Raw genomic sequence first — 23,623 nt, 5'->3', positions numbered from 1 at the left:
CCGGAATGGTCCGTAGGTAAAGAATTATATATAGGAAGTGCTGTTTCGGCCATCGGGACAAGTTTCGGGGTCACCGGTATTGTACCGGGACCACCGGAAGGGTCCCGGGGGCCCACCGGGTGGGGCCACCTGCCCCGGGGGGGCACATGGGCTGTAGGGGGTGCGCCTTGGCCTACATGGGCCAAGGGCACCAGCCCCAAGAGGCCCATGCGCCTAGGGTTCCAAAAGGGGAAGAGTCCCACAAGTGGAAGGCACCCCCTAGGTGCCTTGGGGGGGGAGGGAAACCTCCCTTGGCCGCCGCCCCTAGGAGATTGGATGTCCTAGGCCGGCGCCCCCCCCCTTGGCCCTCCTATATATAGTGGGGGAAGGAGGGCTTTTTGATCCACGCCTTTGGTTGCCTCCTTCTCGCTCTCCAACACCTCCTCCTCCTCCATAGTGCTTAGCGAAGCCCTGCCGGAGTACTGCAGCTCCATCACCACCACGCCGTCGTGTTGCTGCTGGAGCCATCTTCCTCAACCTCTCCTCTCCCCTTGCTGGATCAAGAAGAAGGAGACGTTACGCTGACCGTACGTGTGTTGAACGCGGAGGTGCCGTCCGTTCGGTGCTAGGATCTCCGGTGATTTGGATCACGTCGTGTTCGACTACATCATCCCCGTTCTTTGAACGCTTCCGCTCGCGATCTACAAAGGTATGCAGATGCATCCGATCACTCGTTGCTAGATGAACTCATAGATGGATCTTGGTGAAACCGTAGGAAAATTTTTGTTTTCTGCAACGTTCCCCAACATTTGATACTGGTGCAGTTGCTCACATTTGTAACTCAAAGCAGGAGCTGCGGAATAAGCGGAGACTGGCGAAGCACGAGGTGACGATGCGCATCGGGAATGGTTCCAAGGTCGATGTGATCGCCGTCGGCACGCTACCTCTACATTTACCTACGGGATTAGTTTTAAACCTCAATAATTGTTATTTAGTGCCAGCTTTGAGCATGAATATTGTATCAGGATCTCGTTTAATTCGAGATGGCTACTCATTTAAATCCGAGAATAATGGTTGTTCTATTTATATGAGAGATATGTTTTATGGTCATGCTCCGATGGTGAATGGTTTATTCTTAATGAATCTCGAGCGTAATGCTACGCATATTCATAGTGTGAATACCAAAAGATGTAAGGTTGATAATGATAGTCCCACATACTTGTGGCACTGCCGCCTTGGTCACATAGGTGTCAAACGCATGAAGAAGCTCCATGCAGATGGACTTTTAGAGTCTCTTGATTACGAATCATTTGACACGTGCGAACCATGCCTCATGGGTGAAATGACCAAGACTCCATTCTCAGGAACAATGGAGCGAGCAACCAACTTATTGGAAATCATACATACTGATGTGTGCGGTCCAATGAGTGTTGAGGCTCGCGGTGGCTATCGTTATGTTCTCACCCTCACTGATGACTTGAGTAGATATGGGTATGTCTATTTAATGAAACACAAGTCTGAGACCTTTGAAAAGTTCAAGAAATTTCAGAGTGAGGTTGAGAATCAACGTGACAGGAAAATCAAGTTCTTGCGATCAGATCATGGGGGAGAATACTTGAGTCACGAATTTGGCACACACTTAAGAAAATGTGGAATAGTTTCACAACTCACGCCGCCTGGAACACCTCAGCGTAATGGTGTGTCCGAATGTCGTAATCGCACTCTATTAGATATGGTGCGATCTATGATGTCTCTTTCCGATTTACCGCTATCATTTTGGGGCTATGCTTTAGAGACTGCCGCATTCACTTTAAATAGGGCTCCGTCGAAATCCGTTGAGACGACACCGTATGAATTATGGTTTGGGAAGAAACCTAAGCTGTCATTTCTAAAAGTTTGGGGATGCGATGCTTATGTCAAGAAACTTCAACCTGAAAAGCTCGAACCCAAGTCGTAAAAATGCGTCTTCATAGGATACCCTAAAGAAACTATTGGGTATACCTTCTACCTCAGATCCGAAGGCAAGATCTTTGTTGCCAAGAATGGATCCTTTCTAGAGAAAGAGTTTCTCTCGAAAGAAGTAAGTGGGAGGAAAGTAGAACTTGATGAAGTATTACCTCTTGAACCGGAAAGTGGCGCAACTCAAGAAAATGTTCCTGAGGTGCCTGCACCAACTAGAGAGGAAGTTAATGATGATGATCATGAAACTTCAGATCAAGTTGCTACTGAACTTCGTAGGTCCACAAGGACACGTTCCGCACCAGAGTGGTACGGCAACCCTGTCTTGGAAATCATGTTGTTAGACAACGGTGAACCTTCGAACTATGAAGAAGCGATGGCGGGCCCGGATTCCGACAAATGGCTGGAAGCCATGAAATCTGAGATAGGATCCATGTATGAAAACGAAGTATGGACTTTGACTGACTTGCCCGTTGAGCGGCGAGCCATAGAAAATAAATGGATCTTTAAGAAGAAGATAGACGCGGATGGTAATGTGACCATCTATAAAGCTCGGCTTGTCGCTAAGGGTTATCGACAAGTTCAAGGGGTTGACTAAGATGAGACTTTCTCACCCGTAGCGAAGCTGAAGTCCGTCCGAATCATGTTAGCAATTGTCGCATTCTATGATTACGAGATATGGCAAATGGACGTCAAAACGGCATTCCTTAATGGTTTCCTTAAGGAAGAATTGTATATGATGCAGCCGGAAGGTTTTGTCGATCCTAAGAATGCTGACAAGGTGTGCAAGCTCCAACGCTCGATTTATGGGCTGGTGCAAGCATCTCGGAGTTGGAACATTCGCTTTGATGAGATGATCAAAGCATTTGGGTTTATGCAGACTTATGGAGAAGCCTGCGTTTACAAGAAAGTGAGTGGGAGCTCTGTAGCATTTCTCATATTATATGTAGATGACATACTTTTGATGGGAAATGATATAGAACTTTTGGACAGCATTAAGGCCTACTTGAATAAGAGTTTTTCAATGAAGGACCTTGGAGAAGCTGCTTATATATTAGGCATCAAGATCTATAGAGATAGATCAAGACGCCTCATAGGTCTTTCACAAAGCACATACCTTGATAAGATATTGAAGAAGTTCAATATGGATCAGTCTAAGAAGGGGTTCTTGCCTGTGTTGCAAGGTGTGAAATTGAGCTCAGCTCAATGTCCGACCACGGCAGAAGATATAGAAAAGATGAGTGTCATCCCCTATGCCTCAGCCATAGGGTCTATTATGTATGCCATGCTGTGTACCAGACCTGATGTAAACCTTGCCGTAAGTTTGGTAGGTAGGTACCAAAGTAATCCCGGCAAGGAACACTGGACAGCGGTCAAGAATATCCTGAAGTACCTGAAAAGGACTAAGGACATGTTTCTCGTTTATGGAGGTGACGAAGAGCTCGTCGTAAAGGGTTACGTCGACGCTAGCTTCGACACTGATCTGGATGACTCTAAGTCACAAACCGGATACGTGTATATGTTGAATGGTGGAGCAGTAAGCTGGTGCAGCTGCAAGCAGAGCGTCGTGGCGGGATCTACATGTGAAGCGGAGTACATGGCAGCCTCGGAGGCAGCGCATGAAGCAATTTGGGTGAAGGAGTTCATCACCGACCTAGGAGTCATACCCAATGCGTCGGGGCCGATCAAACTCTTCTGTGACAACACTGGAGCTATTGCACTTGCCAAGGAGCCCAGGTTTCACAAGAAGACCAGGCACATCAAGCGTCGCTTCAACTCCATTCATGAAAATGTTCAAGATGGAGACATAGATATTTGTAAAGTACATACGGATCTGAATGTCGCAGATCCGTTGACTAAACCTCTCCCTAGGGCAAAACATGATCAACACCAGAACTCTATGGGTGTTCGATTCATCACAATGTAACTAGATTATTGACTCTAGTGCAAGTGGGAGACTGTTGGAAATATGCCCTAGAGGCAATAATAAAAGGATTATTATTATATTTCCTTGTTCATGATAATTGTCTTTTATTCATGCTATAATTGTGTTATCCGGAAATCGTAATACATGTGTGAATACATAGACACCAACATGTCCCTAGTAAGCCTCTAGTTGACTAGCTCGTTGATCAACAGATAGTCATGGTTTCCTGACTATGGACATTGGATGTCATTGATAACGAGATCACATCATTAGGAGAATGATGTGATGGACAATTCCCAATCCTAAACATAGCACAAGATCGTATAGTTCGTTTGCTAGAGTTTTTCCAATGTCAAGTATCTTTTCCTTAGACCATGAGATCGTGTAACTCCCGGATACCGTAGGAGTGCTTTGGGTGTACCAAACGTCACAACGTAACTGGGTGACTATAAAGGTATACTACGGGTATCTCCGAAAGTATCTGTTGGGTTGACACGGATCAAGACTGGGATTTGTCACTCCATATGACAGAGAGGTATCTCTGGGCCCACTCGGTAATGCATCATCATAATGAGCTCAAAGTGACCAAGTGTCTGGTCACGGGATCATGCATTACGGTACGAGTAAAGTGACTTGCCGGTAATGACATTGAACGAGGTATTGGGATACCGACGATCGAATCTCGGGCAAGTAACGTACCGATTGACAAAGGGAATTGAATACGGGATTGCTTGAATCCTCGACGTCGTGCTTCATCCGATGAGATCATCGAGGAGCATGTGGGAGCCAACATGGGTATCCAGATCCCGCTGTTGGTTATTGACCGGAGAGTCGTCTCGGTCATGTCTACATGTCTCCCGAACCCGTAGGGTCTACACACTTAAGGTTCGGTGACGCTAGGGTTGTATGGATATGAGTATGCAGTAATCCGAAAGTTGTTCGGAGTCCCGGATGAGATCCTGGACGTCACGAGGAGTTCCGAAATTGTCCGGAGGTGAAGAATTATATATAGGAAGTGTAGTTTCGGCCATCGGGAAAGTTTCGGGGTCACCGGTATTGTACCGGGACCACCGGATGGGTCCCGGGGGTCCACCGGATGGGGCCACCCATCCCGGAGGGCACCATGGGCTGAAGTGGGAAGGGGAACCATGCCATAGTGGGCTGGTGCGCCCCCCCCCCTTGGGCCCCCCATGCGCCTAGGGTTGGGAACCCTAGGGGAGGGGGCGCCTCCACTTGCCTTGGGGGCTACTCCACCCCCTTGGCCGCCGCCCCCCTAGGAGTTCCCATCTCCTAGGGTCGGCGCACCCCCTAGGGGGCCTATATAAAGGGGGGGAGGGAGGGCAGCCGCACCTGAAGTCTTGGCGCCTCCCTCTCCCCTGCTACACCTCTCCCTCTCGCAGAAGAACGGCGAAGCCCTACTGCGGTGACTGCTGCATCCACCACAACGCCGTCGTGCTGCTGGATCTTCATCAACCTCTCCTTCCCCCTTGCTGGATCAAGAAGGAGGAGACGTCACGCTGACCGTACGTGTGTTGAACGCGGAGGTGCCGTCCGTTCGGCGCTAGGATCTCCGGTGATTTGGATCACGTCGAGTACGACTCCCTCATCCCCGTTCTCTTGAACGCTTCCGCACGCGATCTACAAGGGTATGTAGATGCACTCCCCTCTCGTTGCTAGATGACTCCATAGATAGATCTTGGTGAAACATAGAGAAATTTTTTTGTTTTCTGCAACGTTCCCCAACAACAGTAGCAACCAAGAAAGCTGAGGCCATCTTCCTCCATTGAAAATTTGATTCCCTGAAACATATAATTGCAAGAGAAAATGGAGGTCATACCAAATTTCAGAAGAAACTTTTTAGCAATCTGACAAAATCTGTAATAGTTGTGCACGTTCAACCTATCCTTGACCAACCGGAGTATACAATTCCCCCCTGTTCTACAAGTTTCGCTAGCAAGGCGAAGATATACATGGTACTTGAGTATGTAATAAATGGCAGAGAGCTATTTGAGAAAATCGTAATGATTCTTCTCCTTATGCTCTCAGTGTACTAACTGCTAAGCGTGATTCAGGAACTTACGAAGAAAATTCCAGAGATGTAATAGACTTCACATGCATGCTAGTACATCTCCAACACTCCCTAATACGTACTCTGAAGGGCAAGCAGTCCGAACTCTAAAATTAATTTTGAGAAAATAGGAATCCAACGAACATAAACGTCATCCAAGAATGAATTCCTCACCATCCCGGTCGAGGAAGAACACCTGGCGCGCGCGGCCATCGGGTTGCGTCTTCGCGAACAAGTCTGTGCCAGGGTTCTTCAGCTTGGTCGCAAACCTGTTGGAATCCGACACAGAGAAGGCCAGGTGATGCCTCCTGGATTCCTGGGTAGATGCACGAGTGGAGGAGGAGACCGTGGCGGCGGCGGCCAGGGTCCTGGTTGATGATGCGCAGTACGGCGTCGAGAGGCGCATGGAGGAGGAGCGGTGGGCGTAGTCCTCTCGCAAGCACCGGATCTGACCGCCGCCGCCGTCGGCGAGCTACAGGGAGGTGGGCTTGTGGGGATCTTGTTTGAGGGACAAGGAGGGCGAAACAATAATGAGAAGCAAAGGGACGTTTTTGCAAATAAGGATGCGGTTGTGAGTACAGATCGCTCCACCTGGATTTGGGCCACTCATCTTCAATCCAACGATCCAGCTTCCTTTTTCTATTTTTGCACCTAATACCCAGATTCTATACTAGTCGCTCCCACCTCAAGCATGCATGTATTTACTGCAGTGCTTAGTTCATCTGAATCCGTGGCCCCCAGTTTCAGTAGTTAACCTCATGTCAATCAGTCACCTTTTCACATGTGCACATAACTTTCCTCTCTCCCCAAAGAAACAACGCACTTGGTATTTCACTCATCCATGCTTTTCTGTACTCCAAAGTTTAGACCCAGTTTATTTTTTGAACCGGATGTGTAATATGTTTACAAACCATATGTGCTTATTTCATTTTTGTAGACAATAGTAAAAGTGTATTTGAGCTGTAAGAACAAATAAGTTTTCAGAAACATATTCAATATTGGTCATGTTTTAAATATCTCGTCAAAATAAACACGTTTGTCCAGATAGAATGTAAGACACACTTTTCTATTAGAAGATATGAGGTATTTAAATCGTTTACACAGAAAAAGATAATATATTTCCTGATAGAGTTGCCATGAGGGGCACAGCAATACACGGGACATTAAGCACTGACACACACAACTGAGCCTGTGATAGGAGGGGTGGTGATTAGTGGTTTTGCATGCACTTGTTTTTGGGCGCGAATCTCGATAACACAATGAGTGGCAGATCCAGGCACGGTATATACCGTGCACCGCTAGTTTTGCCGCTCTCCTCCTGAAAGTCTCATTGACTTGTTTCCACAAAGAGCAAGCGCGGAACCGGTGGATGGCTACAGTGCACGCAGTCTACACACACTTTGTCACTTGCAGTCTCAGAGGAGGGCGTAGCTGCTGCTCCGGCTAGCTGGCTAGCCAGAGACAGTTGCTGTACGCTGCTGGACTTGGTTCAGGCTGGCGGTTTCTTCCTCCTCCTCTGCACTGCAGCCCAGCTGGGTGCATGCTGCCCTGTGCTTTTGGGGAGCCGGCCAGGCGGCCGGGGCCAAACCGATCGACGACTTGTGCGAGGCGGGCGCTCTCTCTCTCCAGTCTCCACCCTCTGCGCCGGTGCTGCCACCGGCGACGGGCAGCTATCCCTTTTTCCTGCTGGGCTGTCGCGCGTCTCGTCCGTTTGCGTCTTTGCGGTCGATCAAATCAAAAGGCCAATGGCGAGTTCGTGTGTGCATGATGCATTCATTACTCAGTTTCTCAGTAGAGGTGTGCGTCCTTAGAACTCCACAGTAACTTCAGTGACCGCCCGGGCGCCCCGTTTTGTTCTTTTTCGGGTGTACGGATGAGCGGGGAGGGGCCAAAGTTTGTGGCAGATTTGGGATCTGGCCTTTGTTTGCGCGGCGAGTGGTGAAAGGTCGAGTGAAAAATGCACGGTGAGTCCTAGGATCCGTGGCTAGTTTTTTTAACATCAGTACAAACGCAAGTGTTCATACATACGCGCATATACTCATCCTTATAAAGGCACACACGCACACCCTATCCCCATGAGCACCTCCGAGAGACTGAGCCGGCATGTCATCTTGACATTTACGAAGTCACCGTAGGCGCCTCGTCGTCGATGGAAACGTCTCCTTCCACTGAAAGCGCGTCGCCGAAAATCCTGAAATAAATTCAGGAATAATGCGAGCATCAGGACTTGAACCCTGGTGGGCTGAGGATACCACTGTCTCTCTAACCATCCAACCATAGGTTGGTTCACGATCCGTGGCTAGTTTTGGAGAGTCGGGGCCGGTTTAGTTCGACAACTTACATAATGTAATTTTGCACGATGAAGTTGGTTATAAAGTGGACACGCGTCAAACTTGACAATATCAAGTGTGGTTCCGTCTGGAACGGAGACGGCATCGATCGCGATCGCTAGGGTGGCAACCCGCATGTAAATTGGATGGTTGTGACGCCCTCGTTGCTCGGAGCTTATGGAAGCACCACAATGTGTGTTCAGAAAAAAAAAAGCACCACAATGGCTGCATTTTCGAGGGTATCTACTAACTAGCTAGTCCTTGACCTCGAGCGTTCTCTCGTGGATCCAAGACGAAGCATGGCTATGGGCTCGAACCGGCGCCATGGGATGGGACTGAATAGCATATTAACGTAGCCCGCTCTTGTTTTCGGGGCTGAGCAACCCCATATCCCTTGCTCACGCGACCTAGGATTAGCGCATGTTTAGTGTATGATAACCCGAGACGTTCCTTTTTATAAAGAAACCATATGTCATGGCCGGTCTCAACTAGTTTGATGAACCGCCATTCTAGGTCTCGCCTATTTCTTTCTAGAGCTACAATATATGTTGTCATCATCTCCCCACATAGTCAACATAAAATGTATTGACACCATTACAACGACTATATCCGCAGGCCGCATCATGACAACATTGGATGACTACAAATAACACTGCCTCCTCGATCGTGACCACATCATACCAATGAGCGCCCCATTTCCCGACTCTGGTCCGAATGAAGGAGAAAGAGCTGAAATAAGAACAAAAATGTCACACCGCATGGCTAGATTTAAAGTTTTGATTTCACCCCAATGTGTCAAGGATTGAAAGAAGGCTTGTCGGTCGCTCTACTTTGCTTTCATATGATGGCATACTACAATTAATCAAACCGGTCTTCTCATCCCTCCCATTTTCTACATGTGCTCTCCAGCAATGCCAGTCACTCTCACATATCAAGTGAACAAATACCTCATGCATTTCTTTGAAGGAAGTATGGAAAAGGTAACAGGGGCGCTCCCTAAAAGACAATGGGGCTTAGGGGCTTAGGTATTCTAGATGTGAAAAAGCACAACAAAGCACTACTGATCAAGAACCTCCACAAATTCTTTAACTATGAAAACTTGCCTTGGGTGAAACTTATTTGGGAGATCTACTATAGTGGCATCTTTCCATTGGAAAAAAGAGAAGGGTCATTCTGGTGGAAAGCACATTTAAGTTTATTGATAGATTTCAAGAAAACAACAACATGCTCTATTGGTAACGATGGCTCCATTCTTTTTTGACATGGCATGGCAAGGGCAACCCCTCACTCAACAACTTCCACAAATGCACTCCTTTGCTACCAAGGACAAGGTCTATTTTGCTACAATGAAAAATTCTGAAGACCTTGTTGACCATTTTCATAGGACATTGCCTATGCGAGTTTTTGCCCAGTTCAATGAAATTCAGGCAGAGTTGGATTGGGGAATCATCACTCAAAACCCTGACAGATGGTCTTATCACTAGAAAAGATAAGGTTATTCATCTCTGTAATGTATAAATGAATGATGGAAGCCCACATTATTTTCAAATGGCTTTGGAAGAGGGCAAGTAAGCTAAGACATAAAGTTTTCTGTTGGCTTCTTCTCCATGACAGAATAAGCGAAAGAAATCTTCTGAAAAGGAAATCCATGCACTTATAATGTTATAACTGTATTTTCTATAATGAAAAGCTCTGAAGAGATAGCACTACGTCTCGTTTGGGACTGCAACTTTGCTCAGAATTGTTGTCTTTCCATTCTTCCATACAAGCTAAGGGGCATCTCTACCTCGGATAAAATAAATTTGGAGGTAAATTTTCTGGCTTCTCGAGACCTCCAAAAAAACATTGCTTTGCAAATCATTATTCTGGTGTGCTGGAATAGTTGGAGCGAAAGAAATGGAAAGATTTTCAAAAATGATGTTCCAACAGTGAGCACATGAAAATTTCTCCTCGAACATGATCTTATTCTCCTTAGGAGCATGATAGAAAGCAAGAATGCTTACAGATGTGGATTGACAGCCCTCCTTGATGCCGGTGTCCTAGTTCTGGTCCTTAATCTTTGATGATGATCACCATCTCACGTAGACCGGGCATTGAATAATCTCTTTTTTTTTCCTCTTTTTTCCACGTGTATGTACATATTTGTCTATTAGTAACATAAACTTTGTAGGAGTAGAACTATTGTCCTGCAGTTCTTGGCCTAAAAAAAGTTCAACCTTTTAAAGGTCTCGTGCAGGTACTAAATTACTGTAACTTCCCGTGCGCCACTCTTGTTGTCGCCGCCACCTCAGCAAGGATCGTCAACCTCTGGCTCCGTCGTACCGCATCGCCGGTGGCTATTCCGGTGCTGGTTTTTATTTCCTTGCATGCACTGTAGATCTGTTGGCTCACCGCACGCAGGTAATTCTTCTTGTGCAAAGGCCACCCATGTCAACACTTGTGCCTGTAGACCTGTAGGACTAGGAGTGGCGCCTATGGGCGCACAGTTGCACATGTACACATGCGCCTCCCTCACTCCCTCCCGACCATAGGATGCGTCGCGGTGTGCAGCTTTTGCCGACGCATGCGAGCGCAATCGCGATCACGATAGTAGAGAGGGTAACGTCGCGCAGTAACCAATTAAGAATGACCCGGATCCTCTTTTCCATTTACAGAAAGATCCAAGGGCGGGCTGGCAGGCGTACGTACAGCAGGCCGGGCTTCCTCCGTTCCGAATTACTTGTCTTCGATTTGTCTAAATACGGAGGTATGACTCTGCTAGTGGTGGTGTGGACGGTCCTCGATCGGATATTGTGACACGATCGACGGATCATACAAACACACCGTCATGCACGCACGCAGCAATAGGTAGCTTTTTCTGCTGGGGCGCTTGGAATTGGTTTGGAGGTTGCACTGTTGGACTCACCTTCGTCTTTGCGGGTGTGCATGCATGCATGCATGGATAGATGGATCCAAGGACGTCTGTGCTGCCCTAATGAAACCAAATTACGCTGCCATCGATGCATGTGACTTTGTAGAGAGGGAGAGAGAACGGTGGCTCACACGAGTCAGAGGGTGAGAGAGAGAGAGAGAGCGCGCACTTTTACACGAGAGAGAGAGATACCACCGCCGGAGTGAACCGAAATAGCAGTGGAGAGAGAGAGTTTGAACGCGGACGGGTGAAATGTAGAGAGAGAAAGAGAGAGCGTGTTTTTTTACACGAAACTACGTACTCCTATATGTTAGCAGTAGCATAGCAGGGATGTGCACTTTCAAAGAAAGCAGTAGCCTTGTTTCAAAAACAAAAAAGCAGTAGCAGAGATGTAGAGCGAGAGAGTGCAGATACACGGGCCAGCACACGGCTGAAGTCAAGTACACGCAGTACTAGTTCCACCACGTACGCACTGTGCGTGTAGGCCGGCACTGCGCGCGTCACACCGATCGCCTCGCACAGTCCCTGACCTGATCCGCTCGCCCGGCCGCCTCCGGACTGAGCCGGTCGAGAAATAGCAGAGCAGAGGGCAAAACAAACGGATATGCCGGCCTGCGCGCCCGCACGGCAGCGTCAGCATCAGCACGGTCGGTCCACAGTCCACACGTACGTACGTACGTGCGCGACGGCTCGCCGTGGCAGGCCAGCGCATGCAGCAACAGGACGGAACGGCTCGCCACGCAGAGCTTGGAAGCTGGAAAAAGGACGGCGTACGTGCGTGTTTGGAACACGGACGACGATTTCACGCGAGATGGCTCTGTTCACGCAGTGCATGCGGAAAGATCGATGGTGTACGTAAATTTGCCGTTGGTACCTCTCACCGTCTTGCTGGTCAGAGGAGACAAATCCGTGGAGCAATCCAAGTTCATCATCTTCTCCCTGCTGTGCTGCGTTGATCGCCGCGCGAACGCAGCACGCTCGCAGATGATTGAACAAGAGCTGGACGCAATCCTCCCCTGCAGGCTGCAGAAGAAGAAGAATGCATTCCAGGTAGGTCTAGCCAGGCTCAGGGTCTCCTCTCTCGCTCTCGTCTCCCGAGTCTGAATTCAGTTCAGGAAACGGCAGGGGCGCCAGTGCAGGGCTGGGCTACCATACATATCAGTACAACATCTAAGCTCCCTCGAAATTAAGCGCCGTGAGCTCTCCGGGCTGGGATGGTCAAGTGACCACGTCTTTTATGTTTTAAGCTGAATCATTTTGATTTTCTTAGAAAAATCATGGTGTATTATTAGGTAAGTAGGTGTTTTTTTAACACAATACAATCAAACTCGCTCACATATACGAGCATACGCCCATCCCTATGAATGCATGCACGCATCCTACTTTTATGAGTACCTCTGAGATATTGAGCCGGCATATCATCTTGAGATTGACGAAGTCCTCATAAACGTCTTCGTAGTTGATAGAAACGTCTCCTCCCACTGAACGCATATCGCCGAAAGGCCTGAAATAAATACAGGAAAATGCGAGCATCAATGTCAAGTCTGAGAGTTGAATTCTGATGACACGGGATACCAATGTCCTTCTAACCATTCAACATTAGGTATTGTTTACTATTTGGGTCAACCATCCAACTACGTGTGTCCAGCACTCATATGTTACGTCTCACTTACTCCCTGAACTAAAACCACAACATTTATTTTAGATCAGAGGGACTACCTTTTTGCAAGAAAAAAAAAGGATTACATGTCGCTCATGTACATCTGGCACGAGGAAAATTAATGATGCCGACAACTATATCCACGCCTATAAAAGTGATGTACCATCGCACAACGGCACGTGACCATCAGCTTGGCCCATCACCGCCTCATTTGTGTCACATGGCTGCTTGGGCGCTGTCAGTCCACCACCATGCCGCATGCCCCACCCATCTCTCCATCTTTCCCCCCTTCTCTCATGGCGGTACGCCCGAGCTATCACCGCCTCCTCCACACCACACGGTTGCACAGGCACCCGACCCATCATCTACTCCTCCGCATCATATGGTTGCACGGGCGCAGCCAGTCCATCACTGCCTCCTTCGTACCACACGGTTGCACGGGAGCCCGTCCCACACCGCCTCCTCTGCACCACAAGGTTGCATGGGCTTTGCCTGTCCACCACCACACCGCACACCCCGCCCATTGCTCCATCTTTCTCTCCTTCTTTTCCGCGGTAATTAGCGTCCAACAACGACAACGCTCAGGGCCTAGAGACGACAATCGTCTTCGGAACTTGGTCGCCTTCATCAACACACCATGACCCACAAAGTTTGTAGAACAACTCCCAATACCTCCTTCATCTCCCTCTGTTATCCTTTCTTTGGCAGCCTGATTCAAATTCAATCTTCATCACTTCAGTGCTTCACTATTTGAAAACCTCATGCTTCACTATTTAAGTACCATCTCCGTGCTTGTGGATTAACAACCTCACACAGTTTATACATGGCATGCTTTATGCTGCCTCGGTTCCACGGTGCAGTGCATATTAGTTTTTTTAAGTCAAAGATGTCCATTTGACCAAGTTAATAGAATAAACTATCAATATCTGGAGTACTAAATAAATAAATTATAATAGTACATGTGGATGTTTTTTTAAACTTGGTCAAACATTGGTATGTTTGACTTTTCAAAACAAAGTATGTACTATATTTTAGAACGGAAGGAGTATTAATTAGGATATGGTTCCAAGCGTAAGGAGCATGGTCTTTAACTGAATTTAATTGGCACTAAAACAATAAGACAAGATGATAACTAGGTTTTCCTCTGAAGATAATTTGGTTAATTGTCACCGGGTCGCTTATGTACACGGTTGATTAGGCCTTATTAATGCATCAGTAATGTTACATTCAAATAAGAACTGAGATCAATCACCTGTACTATTATCTCTTGATCCTCCCATTTCTATCTCTTCCTCTTAGAGGTTGCTATAAACATGCTTCATTCCCTTTCCCGTCGTTAGTTAGTCGGTGCAAACCATTGCTTTTATTTCAAATATGTTCTTTCTATTTTGATTCTAACTACGTGCGAGGTGCATGCAGCGATCAATCTGATCCTCCTCGTTCCATCGCGCGCCGTAGGGTTTTCCTTCGTCGGCCTCCTCTTTGACGTGTGGATCGTGGTGGCCGCGCCCGTCGAATCCCTCCGCTACAACCCATGGCGGATCGTGGGGTGGCGGGAAAGAGCATGGCTGAGCCGGCTGGGACGGGCCGCGCCGGAGTCGTGCCGCCGGCTGGCTCTGGTGGTGGCCGTGGAGCGGTGGTGCCGCCGCCGGCCGCGGGAATCGGCCGTGGTGCCGTTGCCCCTGGGGCCAGCCGTGGAGCGGCGCCCTCAGTAGTGCAGGCGGCGGGTCGGGGAGTGGCACCGGCCAGTGCAAAACCGTCGGCCATCGGCCGTGGTGCTGGAGCACTCGGCCTCCGCCCGCCGGCTCTGGTTCCGCTGCTGCCTCGGGTCGGGGTGGTGGCCTTGGTGCCCGGCCGCCGCTTCAGGGACCGGGGAATGATGGACGGGGAGTCCCGCACGGATCTCGTCCGGCGTTGCCGACCGGGTGTTGCCAGTTGTCGGGCGAGGTGGACTGCGGCCTCCCACGCCGGTCTATGCGGTTGCGGGGAGCGGCGCCCCTCCTCTGAATCCTCTGGTGCTAGCGGCTGTGGGGCAGGGTGTTGCGCTGCCGCTGCCTCGTGCCGCGCCACCGCCGCACTACGTCGCGAGGCCGGCACAAAAACGTTCGGGCCCAACGCAGACGCGGCTGAACGCGGGTGATGGAGTGACTGATGGGCCGCCCAGAGGACAGTGGGGGGACGATGGTTTTGATACTTACGGGGATGGCCAGCACCGTGGATCATCGTCTGCGGGAGGTGGACGCGGCTATGCATGGCAGAGTGATGGTTCTGATGAGAGACCATTCCTTGGTCCGGCGGGTGGTTTTGTCGAGGGTGCTACAGGTCCGAACTACCGGCAGAGAGGTGGCTACCGTGGGCATCGTGGTGGCCGTGGCGGTGAACGTGGTCGGTACTGCAGACCTCCTCCGCCACCGGTCGGGGTAGACCGTCAGGCTTCGGATATGGCAGCCGATCCCGTGCAGTCGACCGAATTGCCTAGCCAGGCGATGGAGGTAGTGAAGGCTTTGGCTAATGTGGAGGTTCCTGCGACTGGAGTTGCTGCTGAGGCAGGGGACAGGTCTGAGTCTGAGAGGGCGTCCAAGTGGGCGCGTAAGAAGGAAAATATGCTTTGCTATCGATGTGGCGAGAAGGGTCACTTTATTGCTGAGTGCATGGCGGAACTATGTGGCTCGTGTGGTAAGACAGCTCATACTATGGGGGACTGCCCGGTTCTGCGTGATCAGGCTCCTGCTCTCACGATGTATGGAGTATATTGCGCTGAGCTCACGTTCTTTGAGTCTCCGGCGGCGAGAGAGATTCTGGTTGAATTGTGAAAGCTACCCACGGAGTGGTGTCTGAGGCTCAAATTGTGCAGAGACTTCAGGAACTGGCCCCAGGTGATTTTCAGTGGGAGCTTGTCCAGATTGAGGACAATGTGTTTAGGGTTGATTTACCAACGGTGGATGATTTGCAGAAGCTGCTGAGTTTTGGGTTGTGCAAGGTCCCTGGTACTAAATGCATTCTGGAATTTCACGAGTGGAAGAAGGTGGAGCCTAAGGGAAAACTGTTGGGGAATGTAGTAATTTCAAAAAATTTCCTACGCACACGCAAGATCATGGTGATGCATAGCAACGAGAGGGGAGAGTGTGATCTACGTACCCTTGTAGGCCGACAGCGGAAGCGTTAGCACAACGCGGTTGATGTAGTCATACGTCTTCACGGCCCGACCAATCAAGCACCGAAACTACGGCACCTCCGAGTTTTAGCACACGTTCAGCTCGATGACGATCCCCGGACTCCGATCCAGCAAAGTGTCGGGGAAGAGTTCTGTCAGCACGACGGCGTGGTGACGATCTTGATGTACTACCATCGCAGGGCTTTGCCTAAGCACCGCTACAATATTATCGAGGATTATGGTGGAAGGGGGCACCGCACACGGCTAAGAATATGATCACGTGGATCAACTTGTGTGTCTAGGGGTGCCCCCTGCCCCCGTATATAAAGGATCAAGGGGAGGAGGCCGGCCGGACCTATAGGCGCGCCAAGGAGGAGTCCTCCTCCTAGTAGGAGTAGGAGGACTCCTACTAGGAGGGGGAAGGAAGTGGGGAGGGAGAAGGAAAGGGGGGCGCCGCCCCCCCTCTCCTAGTCAAGAACTCTTTCTTTGACTGTTCCATTTTAAACTACTTCAAAATCTTGTCAAGGTATGTACTCATTGAAAAAACTTATCAAGCATCTTGATCTATCTCTATAGATCTTGATGCTCAATATGTAAGAAGCTTCACCGAGGTCTTTCTTTGAAAAACTCCTTTCAAACACTTCTTCATGCTTTACAGAATAATTCTACATTATTTCCGATCAACAATATGTCACTCACATATACTTATCAGAAATGTTGTAGTGCTCCCACTCACTTTCTTGTAAATACAGGCTTCACCACAAGTCTGTATAAAACTATATGCTTTGATCAACTCATCAAAGCGTATATTCCAACTCCGAGATGCTTTTACTAGTCCATAGATGGATCGCTAGAGCTTGCACATTTTTGTTAAGACCTTTAGGATTGACAAAACCTTCTGGTTGCATCATATACAACTCTTCTTTAAGAAATCCATTAAGGATTGCAGTTTTGTTATCCATTTGCCAGATTTCATAAAATGCGGCAATTGCTAACATGATTCAGACAGACTTTAAGCATCGATACGAGTGAGAAAATCTCATCGTAGTCAACACCTTGAACTTTGTCAAAAACCTTTCTCGATAAGTCTAGCTTTGTAGATAGTAACACTACTATCAGCGTCCGTCTTCCTCTTGAAGATCCATTTAATCTCAATGGCTTGCCAATCATCGGCAAGTCAACCAAAGTCCATACTTTGTTCTCATACATGGATCCCATCTCAGATTTCATGGCCTCAAGCCATTTTGCGGAATCTGAGCTCATCATCGCTTCCTCATAGTTTGTAGGTTCGTCATGGTCAAGTAACATGACCTCCAGAACAGGATTACCGTACCACTCTGGTGCGGATCTCACTCTGGTTTACCTACGAGGTTCGGTAGTAACTTGATCTGAAGTTACATGATCATCATCATTAGCTTCCTCACTAATTTGTGTAGTAGTCACAGGAACAGATTTCTGTGATGAACTACTTTCCAATAAGGGAGAAGGTACAATTATCTTATCAAGTTCTATTTTCCTCCCACTCACTTCTTTCGAGAGAAACTCCTTCTCTAGAAAGGATCCATTCCCAGCAACGAATAGCTTGCCTTCGGATCTGTGATAGAAGGTGTACCCAACATTCTTCTTTTGGGGTATCCTATGAAGACGCACTTCTCCAATTTGGGTTTGAGCTTATCAAGTTGAAACTTTTCCACATAAGCATTGCAACCTCAAACTTTAAGAAACGACAGCTTAGGTTTCTTGCTAAACCATAGTTCATACGGTGTCATCTCAACGGATTTAGATGGTGCCCTATTTAACGTGAATGTAGCTGTCTCTAATGCATAACCCCAAAACGATAGTGGTAGATCGGTAAGAGACATCATAGATCGCACCATATCTAATAAAGTACATTTATGACGTTAGGACACACCATTATGCCGTGGTGTTCCAGGTGGCGTGATTAGTGAAACTATTTCACATTATTTTTAACTGAAGGCCAAACTCGTAACTCAAATATTTTACTTCTGCGATCATATCGTAGAAACTTTTATTTTTGTTACGATGATTCTCCACTTCACTTTGAAATTCTTTGAATTTTTCAAATGTTTCAGACTTGTGTTTCATCAAGTAGATATACTCATATCTGCTCAAATCATCTGTGAAGATCAAAAAATAATGATACCTGCCTCGAGCCTCAATATTCATCGGACCACATACATCAGTATGTATGATTTCCAACAAATCTTTTGCTCGCTCCATTGTTCCGGAGAACGGAGTCTTAGTCATCTTGCCCATGAGGCATGGTTCGCAAGCATCAACTGATTCATAATCAAGTGATTCCAAAAAGCCCATCAGCATGGAGTTTCTTCATGCGCTTTACACCAATATGACCTAAACGGCTGTGCCACAAATAAGTTGCACTATCATTATTAACTTTGCATCTTTTGGTTTCAATATTATGATTATGTGTATCACTACGATCGAGATCCAACGAACTATTTTCATTGGGTGTGTAACCATATAAGGTTTTATTCATGTAAACAGAACAACAATATATTCTCTTACTTAAATGAATAACCGTATTACAATAAACATGATCAAATCATATTCATGCTCAACCCAAACACCAAATAACATTTATTTAGGTTCAACACTAATCCCGAAAGTATAGGGAGTGTGCGATGATGATCATATCAATCTTGGAACCACTTCCAACACACATCGTCACTTCACCCTTAACTAGTCTCTGTTTATTCTACAACTCCTGTTTCGAGTTACTAATCTCAGCAACTGAACTAGTATCAAATACTGAGAGGTTGCTATAAACACTAGTAAAGCACACATCAATAACATGTATATCAAATATACCTTTGTTCACTTTGCCATCCTTCTTATCCGCCAAATACTTGGGGCAGTTCTGCTTCCAGTGATCAGTCCCTTTGCAGTAGAAGCACTTAGTCTCAGGCTTAGGACCAAACATGGGCTTCTTCACTTGAGAAGCAACTTGCTTGCCGTTCTTCTTGAAGTTCCCCTTCTTCCCTTTGCCGTTTTCTTGAAACTAGTGGTCTCGTCAACCATCAACACTTGATGTTTTTCTTGATTTCTACCTTCGTCGATTTTAGCATCACGAAGAGCTTGGGAATTGTATCCGTTATCCCTTGCATATTATAGGTCATCACGAAGTTCCACTAACTTGGTGATGGTGACTAGAGAATTCTGCCAATCACTATCTTATCTGGAAGATTAACTCCCACTTGATTTAAGCGATTATAGTACTCAGACAATCTGAGCACATGCTCACTGCTTGAGCGATTCTCCTCCATCTTTTAGCTATAGAACTTTGTTGGAGACTTCATATCTCTCAACTCGGGTATTTGCTTGAAATATTAACTTCAACTCCTGGAACATCTCATATGGTCCATGATGTTCAAAACGTCTTTGAAGTCCCGATTCTAAGCTATTAAGCATGGTGCACTAAACTATCAAGCAGTCATCATATTGAGCTAGCCAAACGTTCATAACGTCTGTATTTGCTCTGCATTAGGTCTGTCACCTAGCGGTGCATCAAGGACATAATTCTTCTGTGCAGCAATGAGGATAAACCTCAGATCACGGATCCAATCCGCATCTTTGCTAGTAACATCTTTCAACTTAGTTTTCTCTAGGAACATATATAAAACATAGAGAAGCAACAACGCGAGCTATTGATCTACAGCATAGATATGCTAATACTACCAGGACTAAGTTCATGATAAATTAAAGTTCAATTAATCATATTACTTAAGAACTCCCACTTAGATAGACATCCCTCTAATCCTCTAGTGATCACGTGATCCAAATCAACTAAACCATGTCCGATCATCACGTGAGATGGAGTAGTTTCAATGGTGAACATCACTATGTTGATCATATCTACTATATGATTCACGCTCGACCTTTCGGTCTCCGTGTTCCGAGGCCATATCTGTATATGCTAGGCTCGTCAAGTATAACCTGAGTATTCCGCGTGTGCAACTGTTTTGCACCCGTTGTATTTGAACGTAGAGCCTATCACACCCGATCATCACGTGGTGTCTCAGCACGAAGAACTTTCGCAACGGTGCATACTCAGGGAGAACACTTCTTGATAATTAGTGAGAGATCATCTTAAAATGCTACCGTCAATCAAAGCAAGATAAGATGCATAAAAGATAAACATCACATGCAATCAATATAAGTGATATGATATGGCCATCATCATGTTGTGCTTGTGATCTTCATCTTCGAAGCACCGTCGTGATCACCATCGTCACCGGCGCGACACCTTGATCACCATTGTAGCATCGTTGTCGTCTCACCAATCTTATGCTTCCACGACTATCGCTATCGCTTAGTGATAAAGTAAAGCATTACAGCGCAATTGCATTGCATACAATAAATCGACAACCATATGGCTCCTGCCAGTTGCCGATAACTTGGTTACAAAACATGATCATCTCATACAATAAAATTTAGCATCATGTCTTGACCATATCACATCACAACATGCCCTGCAAAAACAAGTTAGACATCCTCTACTTTGTTGTTGCAAGTTTTACGTGGCTGCTACGGGCTTAAGCAAGAACCAATCTTACCTACGCATCAAAACCACAATGATAGTTTGTCAAGTTGGTGCTATTTTAACCTTCGCAAGGACCGGGCGTAGCCACACTCGGTTCAACTAAAGTTGGAGAAACTGACACCCGCTAGCCACCTTTGTGCAAAGCACGTCGGGAGAACCGGTCTCGCGTAAGCGTACGCGTAATGTCGGTCCGGGCCGATTCGTCCAACAATACCGCCGAACCAAAGTATGACATGCTGGTAAGCAGTATGACTTATATCGCCCACAACTCACTTGTGTTCTACTCATGCATATAACATCAACATATAAAACCTAGGCTCGGATGCCACTGCTGGGGAACGTAGTAATTTCAAAAAATTTCCTACGCACACGCAAGATCATGGTGATGCATAGCAACAAGATGGGAGAGTGTGATCTACGTACCCTTGTAGACCGACAGCGGAAGCGTTAGCACAACACGGTTGATGTAGTCGTACGTCTTCACGGCCCAACCGATCAAGCACCGAAACTACGGCACCTCCAAGTTTTAGCACACGTTCAGCTCGATGACGATCCCCGGACTCCGATCCAGCAAAGTGTCGGGGAAGAGTTCCGTCAGCACAACGGTGCGGTGACGATCTTGATGTACTACCGTCACAGGGCTTCGCCTAAGCACCGCTACAATATTATCGAGGATTATGGTGGAAGGGGGCACCGCACACGGCTAAGAATATGAGCACGTGGATCAACTTGTGTGTCTAGGGGTGCCCCTGCCCCCGTATATAAAGGATCAAGGGGAGGAGGCCGGCCGGCCCTATAGGCGCGCCAAGGAGGAGTCCTCCTCCTAGTAGGAGTAGGACTCCTACTAGGAGGGGGAAGGAAGTGGGGAGGGAGAAGGAAAGGGGGGCGCCGCCCCCCCTCTCCTAGTCCAATTCGGACCAGGGGGGAGGAGGCGCGCGGCCCACCCTGGCTGCCCTTCTCTCTCTCCACTAAGGCCCATATGGCCCATTACTTCTCCCGGTAGGGTTCCGGTAACCCTCCGGCTCTCCGGTTTTCTCCGAAATCACCCGGAACACTTCCGATGTCTGAATATAGCCGTTCAATATATCAATCTTTATGTCTCGACCATTTCGATACTCCTTGTTATGTCCGTGATCACATCCGGGACTCCGAACTCCTTCGGTACATCAAAACTCATAAACTCATAATATAACTGTCATCGAAACCTTAAGCGTGCGGACCCTACGGGTTCGAGAACAATGTAGACATGACCGAGACACGTCTCCGGTCAATAACCAATAGCAGAACCTGGATGCTCATATTGGCTCCCACATATTCTACGAAGATCTTTATCGGTCAGACCGCATAACAACATACGTTGTTCCCTTTGTCATCGGTATGTTACTTGCCCGAGATTCGATCATCGGTATCTCAATACCTAGTTCAATCTCGTTATCGGCAAGTCTCTTTACTCGTTTCGTAATACATCATCTCACAACTAACTCATTAGTTGCAATGCTTGCAAGGCTTATGTGATGTGCATTACCGAGTGGGCCCAGAGATACCTCTCCGACAATCGAAGTGACAAATCCTAATCTCGAAATACGCCAAGCCAACATTTACCTTTGGAGACATCTGTAGAGCTCCTTTATGATCACCCAGTTACGTTGTGACATTTGGTAGCACACAAAGTGTTCCTCCGGCAAACGGGAGTTGCATAATCTCATAGTCATAGGAACATGTATAGGTCATGAAGAAAGCAATAGCAACATACTAAACGATCGGGTGCTAAGCTAATGGAATGGGTCATGTCAATCACATCATTCTCCTAATGATGTGATCCCGTTAATCAAATGACAACACATGTCTATGGTTAGGAAACATAACCATCTTCGATTAACGAGCTAGTCAAGTAGAGGCATACTAGTGACACTTTGTTTGTCTATGTATTCACACATGTATTATGTTTCCGATTAATACAATTCTAGCATGAATAATAAACATTTATCATGAAATAAGGAAATAAATAATAACTTTATTATTTCCTCTAGGGCATATTTCCTTCAAAAACCGCTCACTCAGGTGTGGCTGCGGTTTTCAAGGGGGCCATCTGAGTCCTTGACAGATGCTCGAGTTGTGGCTAGTCTGGGTATGATGGTTGGAAAGACTGAGAAAGTGGATATGGCATTCACCCGCGCCCATGGGGTGGCCCGGCTCTTAGTGGGTGTTCTGAGCATCGAGTTCGTCCCGGATGTGGTCAACTGGTTTTATAGGGGAGAGGTGTTTCCGCTTGAAATTGAGTTTGAGGATTCTGAGATGTTTGCCGACGCGGTTACTGGGACTGATGTGGATATGCACGAGGGGGATGGTGACGCCGGTGCTAGGTGGGGACCCGACTGATGAGGCAGGACGTGAGAGGACCAATGGTTCGGGCCCGGTTGCTCAGTTGCCCGGGGATGGATCTGGGGTAGAGCCAACCCCGGTTCCGTCGATACCGATGAGTATGTTGCGGTTTGGGTCCTTTGAGCCAGTGTCGGCCCCTCCCAGGCTTTGGAGCGACCGGGTGGATTCTAATGATAGCTTTGAGTGTATGCTACCGCCGTTGGAGCTTGATGCTGTGGTTGGTCCTGTGGTGGATGGCTTGTTAGGGACGCTCTCGGCGACGACCTTGGGAGGGGTTAGGGAGTTGGAGCCTCAGGTGGTTACCACCACCCCAGTGGTCTCGGGCCGGGAAACGACGTCAGGTTCGGAGGTTCGGCCTGGGGAGGGGAGTCCGGGGCAGGTGGCCTCGGCCTCTCCTTCTCTTATCCTGGCGCCGGAGACACCGGTGACGCCGACGATGGTCGGACGTGGGGGAGGCCGCATGGGTCAGGCGGACCCGGACCCTTCTCCTACGGTGGCGGCTACTGTGGCCGCTTCTCCGGTGCGGCTGGGGACGGGTCTGGGGTAGGTGGCCTCCACTCCTCCTCCTCCTTCGCCAGTTAGGGCATCGATGACCTCAGGTCACACAGTCCGGGCGGGAGGAGAGTTTGGGCCGGCGGCGCCCGTGCTTCCCTCCCTCGGCGTCATGTCTG

The sequence above is a fragment of the Triticum urartu genome, chromosome 6A (assembly GCF_056163025.1).
Source record: "Triticum urartu cultivar PI428250 chromosome 6A, HENAU_Tu73, whole genome shotgun sequence".
NCBI lineage: Eukaryota > Viridiplantae > Streptophyta > Magnoliopsida > Poales > Poaceae > Triticum > Triticum urartu.
The sequence above is the reverse complement of the archived record's forward strand: the minus strand, read 5'-3'. Positions refer to the sequence as shown.